The following is a 9,295-nucleotide window of genomic DNA, read 5'->3' as shown; positions in this document are numbered from 1 at the left end:
ACACCAGAACGCCACACCCGAACGGTTGCTACCCACACTGCTCGAAAGCCAAGCGCAGCGTCGGTGTGGCGCAGATCCATGTCTCAATCGTGAAATGTGGCACAGAGTGGAGGGGAAACTGGCCAATGGTTCGCGGTGCGACCGCGGGGAGGCCCGGATTCGCCACTCGAGAAAGCGCCCGGATCTCCCGCTCGGTCCCGGGCTTTCGGGTCCACCTTGAAGAACCTAGGGGGAAAAAAGCAACGGCGGAGGGAAGTCTGTCCGGACCTCAGCACCCACCCGACCAATCCGAGCAGCGGGTATGACTCTTTTGTTTTCTCCGCCGTTCGATGCGTCTTTGACAAATCTCACCAGGCGGCGTTTTTCCCAACGGGTTTTGCTTCAGAGAGAGACTTTCACTCAATGTACCGGCTTATTTGCACACCCAGCTCAACCGTTGTACCTCGTCTTCGCTTGCGCCGGTACCCTGAAAAGTTGGCCACTTTTTCGCAACTCACTATCGCTTATGACGCAAACGCGCTGCAGGCGTGCAGGCCGCCTGCAAGGTTGGCTGGGTGGTGTGTGGCTGTCGGCCTTAGGCTTGAATGCGCCGGGCGCATGCGATCTGGGCTCACCTTTTTTTTTTCTTCGGTCCCTCCTCACCCACGACTAGCAGGCTGCTTGTTACACCGTTTTCTTTTGCTGACAATTTTTTTATTGCACTTTTTCCGTTGCATCTGCCCACATGCGTGTTTTAGTTCCCGCCGCAACCCTCGTGGCCTGGTAAGGCTTTGGGCAGCAAAAATAAGGCAGGCTGGGCCAACAAGCCCAGAGAGGTAGATACGCAGGGTCGCAAGCCGCAGCAGCAGCAGCAGCAGGGTGCAGGATTGTTGCATCCGCAGACACACACAGACACTGCCAACTCACCACCCGATTGCAAATTTTCAAGACTCTTGCACGATCTGGAGGGGGTCTAGATCTTGCCTTGCTGACAATTACATGACAGAAGGACTGTTGGCAGGTTTCCGTGTTGTTCACGATCGTGATTTCTTCCCCTGGCGCTGTTGTCTCGTGTGCTATGGATGCGTTCACGGTTTCTTCACATACACACCCCCTTGAAGATAACCGCCCAAACACCGACGACCCAGGTGTGAATAGCAAATGAGGAAAGCCCCGAGGTTTGCTTGCGCTACGTAGAAAGGGGAGTCATACGTGTCCGTGATTCGCCGGTGTTCCGGCACACCCTGTGACTCACACTTTTTTTTCGACGGTTCCCTCAGGTCTGGACCTGCGTCCTTGCGAGATTCTGGCAGGGTCCATGCTGTGAATTTGAGTGCCTATTTGTTAAAATATTTTGAGGTGGTTGGGGATTGGTGGTTTATTGGGGATTTTCTGGTATTGATATCGCCACCTTTGGAATTGAGTTGGACCGGTCATGGGCAGCGGACCTTTGGTCTTCAGGCATTGGGGGCCAGGCACCGCGCCTCGATGACGACTGTGTTCCCGGCGTCTCGGGAATTAGGGGTGTATGGATGTGGAAGGAAATCAACAACAACAAATCATTTCTGGTTCGCTTTGTTTTGAGGGTGCTTGGGACGGGCTGTGTAGGCAGCAGCCGCGTCTTTTGGCCGAATGAGGTGAGCTTTTGGGATATGGGGGCACCTGACTGGCAGAATCTGGTTCGGGCTTATCTTGTTTTCTGAGGTGAGTGATGTCGTCTTACGCGGAGGGGGGGTTCTGAGAGGCTGGGGCATTTGTGCACTGCCCGAAGGTGAGTCTCACATGTCCGAGATGTGTGATTGTGATTTGCGATTTGGGCCGTTGGCCTCAGATGCGGGATCTGGCGATGAATGCATGTAGTCTTTGGGATTATTGTGAGGCGCCTCATCTTCGCAGGCCTCCTTGATGACGTATTATGGCATTGTATGGGTTTGTTTGAGTGTTATGCCTGGAATATGAGTCAAATATCTTGGGCAACGTTCAATAATGGCACCCCTTAATGATTGTTTGGGAACTCATTAATACAGGAGATGCTCATCATTTGGCATAATCACAAGCCGTTACTCTCCTAGGAAGAACAGTGCATTCGCACTGGGCCACGTGAATGCCAGTTCAGCTATGTGGTTCATACTCTGAGGCACGACGATACCTCAGCATTGGATGCTCGTCAGCGTCAATCGCACAGGTATGGTTGGGACGCGTACCCCCAGCTGACCGCTTAAATCGCATAGATGGTGTCACATACTTGCGGTATTATCCACGAATCCACCTGCGGCCGTCACACTTGAGCCCCGTTGAGTAACTTCACGGAGAATGCTTCAGATTTCTCCAGATTCTATTGCAGACGTCTGCTGTTGCCTGAGGACGAATGTATTGTCATTGGTGGTGAAAATCCACTGGTCGAGTTCGAGAACCGCTTGTTATAATTGTGTTGACTACTACGAATACATATGATGCCCTTCGTTAGTGTTATTGGTATTGTGGTGGCCGTGGCGGATGCCTCTATTTTCACTTTTGTAAAGCTTTGACGACGGATGTTATGCTGGCTTTGCGTAGCACGACCTCCCCGGGTAGCCAAGTTGTTGCGCTTCTTCCTTTTAATGTGCCAGTATTCTTTCCCGTTCGTCTCTCTCTTGGCCGCTTCCGCAGCCTTTGCAGCTTCTTTCGAGGCTTCCGAAACGTGGAGCTTGTTGTCGCCAGACATGTCCAAAGCCGCCGGTCACAGCCTTATCGATCCCACACGAGCACTTACAACACTGGATCTGCAACCGGTGTGTGGGATCAAGTAGGTCAAGAAGCCCTTGCTCGAGAACGGGCCCCCAAGGCTGGTCAATTTGCGATATGTATGAGCCGCCAGCGTCAGCTACAATCGGCTTCTCAGTTACCGCTGCAGATCGAAAAAGAGACCCGGATCGGACTTGGGGAGACGACAAAAGCTTCTGAAGTAACTATTCTGGGAAAAGGTATTGAGTATCAAACAAGCCGTCGTCAAGACTCAACAAACATGCAAAGACGGATGGGTGATATAATCAATTTCATCCCTCTAGGTATGTAAATATTGTATGATAAGGGGTTGCTCATGAGATGCATTGCTGCGTCTGACGCTTCTGCAACCAGGATGAGAAGTGCTGAGAGATTTGCGCTCGGAATACCGGCATTCTCCGCAGATCCCTTGTCTTTTGAACCCTGCGTTGAAGAACCTCTGCCCTTCTCTTCGTGGCAAGATGTTGTCGGGCTTGGTCAAATTCAAACCCGCGTGTGAAGCATGATCTCGCTTTCGCTTGCGAGTCACCACGCAATTTTCCCAGACTTGTCGCGCTGGAATGGTTCTGCTCCTTTCAGAATGGCTTTTTTGATGCGCCGAAGACTCTCTCGACGCAAATCCTAGTACCGTAGAAACTCGGTAGTAGTAGAATCCTCTTTTCAAGCGACGGCTATCTGATTAGAAGGCTGGCTGGGCCTTCTGGCAGAATTTCAGTCGGAAAGACCCACCGCTTACTTAGAATGATACGATCGTGGGTCTAGACGTGACAGTCGATGCCTGCAAACCGAGGTCCATATCTAAAAAAAAAAAAAAAAAACAAGGATTCTATTATTTTCAGAGTTTCCGCGGTATCTCTTCTCCTAGAGACTCCACCGCTAATGCTTCCAGTTCTAAAGACGACTTCTGCTACATACTCTATCGGGGATATTCATCTTCCAGGCGGCAAACTGCGAAGAAGAAAAGTTAGAAGGGAAGAAAGATTCAAGTCGACAACAGCTCGTTAGGTTGAATAATTGTCGGCTCGATTCGAAGGGAAAATGTGCGTTATTAAGGGTTTGATTAGCGTAAAGCTGATCTACCACAGCGCAAGACGGCAAATCGCGGGGACTGTGTGCCGCATTTAGCATTGTACAATACACCCCCTGAATGATTGTTACCCCCAATACCAGCTCAGCGCCCCAGTTATCCCGCAATCTTTACTAACTTATCCAGACCAGATCTGCTATTCGCCACAAGGCCCCGGCCTGGCCTATGCAGTTAAAGTGGTAAGTACCACGCTTACAATCATTCAGGGCGTGTATTGTACTAACAGGGCACACTAGAAGTGGTAGTTGTTATTTAAGGTCCAAAGCTTGCCCAACTCAGATAAATTAACTCTCTTGCAAACTTACTCCACCGGACCCCTGCACCACTAATCCGAACGCGTCCCGCCGTCATGGTTTCTCTTAAAGACATTGAGGCCTCAAACAAGGGCATCGAAGCCTTAGGGCCCGATTTAGTCGCGGTGTTCGTAGGAGCGACAAACGGTGTGGGCGAGACCACGTTGAAAAGATTTGCGAAACATGCGCTGCGGCCACGAGTGTACGTTGTCGGGAGGTCACAGGAGGCAGCCGACCGTATTCTCACCGAATGCCGTGCTTCCTCTAATGGGGGGACCTTCACGTTTATCAAGGGCGATACCAGTCGCATGTCCAACATTGACGAGATATGCAATCAGATCACACACTCTGAGAAAGCCATCAACATTCTTTGTCTAACCATTGGCACGCTCCAGATAGGATTCGGTCAGTCGCTCGCGTTCATCATTTCTCTGCCTAACATTACACAGATACAGAAGACGGGCTGCATTATCCCATGGCTCTCACAGTCTACGCACGCCACCGATTCGTATCAAATCTGCTACCCTCAATGCGCCGTGCAGACCGGCTACGTCGCGTCGTTTCCGTTTTCGGGGCAACCTTCGAGGGCGCAATTGATATGAATGACTTTCAAGGCTCAAGCAAAGGCTGGCCGAAACTTCAAGCACACATGGCCTCAATCATCACTCTGTCTCTCGAAGCATTCCAGAAAGCCGCACCAGAAGTGTCCTTCGTCCACAATTTTCCCGGCGCAGTGGAGTCAGGTATTTCACGCGGTTCGATCGGGCCTCTGATGCGGACACTGAAAACTATTTTCGGCGTTCTGGGTTCGTTGGTGCATATACCGCTCGAGGAAGCTGGCGAAAGGCATTTGTTTCTGTGTACTAGTGCGCGCTTCTCATCGGGGGTGGAAGATGCGGCGCCCGGTGTTCCGCTGCTAGATGGGCAAACTCTGGCCAGAGGGGTTACTGGTGAGCTCGGCACGGGCGTATACTCAATTGACGCGAATGGCGAATGTGCAACTGTCAAGGTTGAAAGGCTACTAGCTATGTTTCGGGAGCAGGGCACCGCTGGGCAGGCGTTCGACAGAGTCGAAGAGGATATCAGCAAAATCCTGAGCTCAGGCGCAACAGAATGAATGACGAAGGTCGTTGCGGAAGAGCTTCACCTTTATGTATTGCATATTCGACCTATGTTTTAAAAGTTAATTAACTAAGCACCAGTTCGTTACGTTAATTAACCTCTTTGCTTATATTACTATTAATCATAACCTTTAGCTCTAGCATAACTCCTTTATTTGCAGTCATAGTCATTAACTACGCGACTCAGCATCATCACGTTAATCAAGAGCCGTCTCACAAACCGATCGCCCTTGAACAATAGTCCTGACCATCTTTTGGAGTCCGCGAGGAACAGCTCGAATTCGCTTGGGAACCCAGTTGGTCCGTCGCTGTGTCCATACTCAAATATGCGATCGAGCACCCAGTCGGGCATGCACTTCTTGTTGGGCGCATCGAGCAACTTTGAGCGCACGCCATCCCGTGTGTGCCTGGAAGGCCAGCATGCATCGTTAGCCAAGCTGAATATATAGAGTCTCTTGTCGTACGTGGAGAGCGTGCGTATTCGGGACCCAGCCCATGAAGAAACGTGCAGCCTCGAATGCGGGGGGCCCTCGTAGCCCCAGCTGTAGCCGCTCGTGGCGATAATATGCTTCGCCACAGACATGACGCCTTCATGACGTTCAACCAACTTCACGAGGTTTACGTCCACAAAGGGATAGAACCATTAACTTAGACCTTCGTGGTCTTTGGGACCGCCAGTGTTGAGTTCCAGAAGCTTGACAGCGCATTCCTCTGTAGTTCCTGACGAGGAACTTGATCTGCTTTTTGATAATTTCTCGAATGTAGGCACTCCTCCAGGAAGTTGGAGACTGGACTACCACCTCTAGGATGCCAAGATAGCAGGATGGTTCGAGGCAATTGGATGGACAGCGCTCTGCTAGTCCCTGAACTTGTGACTTCAGAACAAAGCTGGCAACGTCAGCCCTTTCATGTCTCAATGTGATGTCTAGCAGTCTTTTCGACGGCACCATGATGCGTTCGTGGACCATTGATTCCAAAAAGCGGCTGGTAGCCTGTGGCATCATCGTGCTTGTGTAGGAATCATCGACGAGCCTCTCAAATTGTGGTCGCAAGCCTCCGCAGTAGAAGAGGCTTCTTAGAGTATCCTTGTCTTGTACGAAGACCTATGTGGCGCCCGAGACCAAATCGTCGTTTTTCAAAGACTTCAAGTCAGCCCCTAAGTCAATGAGTCGCCGAAACACATCATAGTTTCGGTAGATGAGGGCCAGTGACACTAGAGGCAGGTGCGGGCTGTGATGAGGACTGTGTTGTTTCATTTAGAGCTTGGTTCGCACACGTTGAATGTGGTGATAGTCCTCGGAACTTGGACGAGTGGTTGTGCTCGGCGAGAGCAAGGTCGCGGAACCACGAAAGAGATATCTTATCCAAACGAATTGGAAAGTAAAACGAAACCTTACCAGGTAAAAACATTGAATATGAAAGATGCATGGTGAATACCAAGATCTAGACGCAAGATTGCTCGTTGAAATAAAACAAAAGATTGTTGTCGCGGTGCAGATGCCAACGAGGTAGAGCCGTTTTAGTTGTTGGTGAGAACCTGAGTAGCGCGCTTTCGGGCTATCTGAATCATATATGAGCATGAGATATCTTCAAAGGTTGGTGCTCAAGTGCACAAGGTTTCCTGAATGTCTGGATAGCACCTTGAAGGTCGTGAGACCGCGATCCTCGCCCACCTAAACATGGCAATGGGTAGAAAAGATGAAACTGAAGACGCGGTCTTCAATTGGAGGGGCCCTATAACTATTCAAAGTGCAGCTCTCCAAATTTGAAGTTGCCCGGTCTTTTACGCTCTATTCTCTACAATTTCCGCGACCGAATTATTTCCTCACCGAAACCATAACAATACCTCGCTAAACCTTAGATTTCTCCGAAACAATCATCGACACCTTTCATAGCTCTGAAGATGTGACGAAGAGGTAGAGCATGAGCCTTCGGAGATGGCTATTTACCATCAATATATGCTGGAACACCTTCACTTTCTCTGACTGCCTGCCTTCCGCCTCTACACTTTTGGCACATCTCAATTGTAAACACATGGGTGCTATTCAACTGGCGCGCCACCATCGTCACGATACTGGCACCAAAAGCGATACAGACAACAACACATTCCCGTAAAATACGGATACTGTAAGTGTCCCATTCGCACATCTCCCAAGAGCCTAAGACCGTGGATTTATGGCAAACACATCATCTTCGTCGTCTTCTCCCCAGGGCAGTCGGGCACTTGAACACATAGTAGATCGAGAGGCTCGAGTCAACCACTGACACTCCACCATAGCTAGCAGGCACCATGTCTCACCAGGACCCCAGTGCTTTTCTCGAGATGCTCGGATGGGAATGTCCTTGCGGCGGATATGCCGGCGGATGCGCCGCCCAAGGGCTGAAGAATGCTGTTAGTTATTCGATCATAAGAGGCAACGATGACGCCGCAATCAATGACGCAACATCTCGTTGTCAAGAACTCCTGAAGATCATTTGCAGCAACGGAATGGAGCCGGTCTTCCTCGAACGGGATTGGAGGTGCCGTTTTGTTGGTAGCCTCCTGCCGGACCTCCTTGACCAGAGATGCTCGGCCCAGGTGTTTGAGGTATTCTTGCGCTACACAGGCTACGACGATGTCAAGCACCCCGATACTCTCGGAGTACTCCAAGTGGTAATCGAATTACTCCTGAGCGTTGATCGTTGTGAGGAGAACACACTGGACGAGCACTCTCGACAAAAGATCGACCTCATACTGTTCGCTATCAGCAGCAGGTTCGTCCCTGAGGATCCCAGGTTGGAGCGCCAGTTGACCTTCAAGTATATCAAGCCTTGGTTGATGGATCGTTGTAGGTGGGCTGCTTACCCGCCAACAGCTACTCAACCGCCCAACGCACACTTCCCAGCGTTTCTTGGTCTCTTGGACACCATGATATCCTGTTTCTGGGACAACCGACATCGGGACAATCAGGCCAATGTCCTCTCACGCACCATCTACGACGATGAGTTTTGGTTCTGCCTGCTTGAGATGTTGTGGACGGATCAACGCGTCATCAACGGGACCATGTGTCGCGTCGTAGACATCTCACGCAGGCTTCTGAATATTGGGAAAGAGATGAAGGAGAGGGGCATGTGCGCGGACCCCTTCACAAAGAGAGAGTTTTCGACTGAGGGTCGTCGCGGCTGGAAACTCCGGAATTTGGTCAAGGAACTGAGGGATGGAGCAAAGGGACACAAGGATCGTCGTATCGCGGCAGAGTGGTCTGATGACGTCGAAGTGGGATTCAGGATTATGGACGAGAACCAGGGACGAATCAACTTCGACAAGCAAGCTGCGAGTTGCGCAAGAATAGTTGGCTCGAGATGGGCAGACTCGTGCGTTCCTGAAAGGAGTAATCCAAGGGAGGCAAGGTCAAGAAAACTTCCATCGGAACAACCATAGTCGTGTTTGCTGCAGATCTGGCATCTGGCGATGGAAGAGATTGTGCCTTAGCTTGACACATACCTTAATTCAATAGCGGCGTGCTCAAACTCTCGAATTGTTCGTATGATGCTGTCCTGCCCAACTGCCATGTTGATTTCGACTCCATGGTTCTATGACCGTAGCGTTTCACTTCGTAACCCACTGACTTTCTCTTCTCGATTTGTCGTTCCTAGGTCTGTTTCAGCCTGTGCCATCCGGACAGAGCAAAATCTGTCAGAATTTGCCCTTTTACACTATTCGTCGTGGGAGCAACCAACGAAGAAGCTGCTTCAATTCAACTCTAGTATTACCAATGGTCAGCGACCTTTACGAGCGCCCTCCGGGTCGTGTCCCTAAACAAGCCGCCATGAGAGCTGTGAGGATCACGAAATACTTTTTTCAGCTTTATCCGCTGACAATTTCCGAAATACTGCCGAAACAAGCCATCCAATGGCCGGGTTGCTTAGCTACTCGTGAAATGAGAAATTTGAGGTCAGATTATACTTTTCGTCGCTTCCAGATAGGTGGATTGTTGTGCGTGGGGCTTGCATCTGTCAAGATCTCGCAATGGGTTCGGATGACAGCACTTTTCCACAATGTTGTGGATATG

The sequence above is a fragment of the Colletotrichum aenigma genome (genome assembly GCF_013390185.1).
Source record: "Colletotrichum aenigma strain Cg56 chromosome Unknown KSG_Cg56_contig10, whole genome shotgun sequence".
In the NCBI taxonomy this organism is placed as follows: domain Eukaryota; kingdom Fungi; phylum Ascomycota; class Sordariomycetes; order Glomerellales; family Glomerellaceae; genus Colletotrichum; species Colletotrichum aenigma.
The sequence above is the reverse complement of the archived record's forward strand: the minus strand, read 5'-3'. Positions refer to the sequence as shown.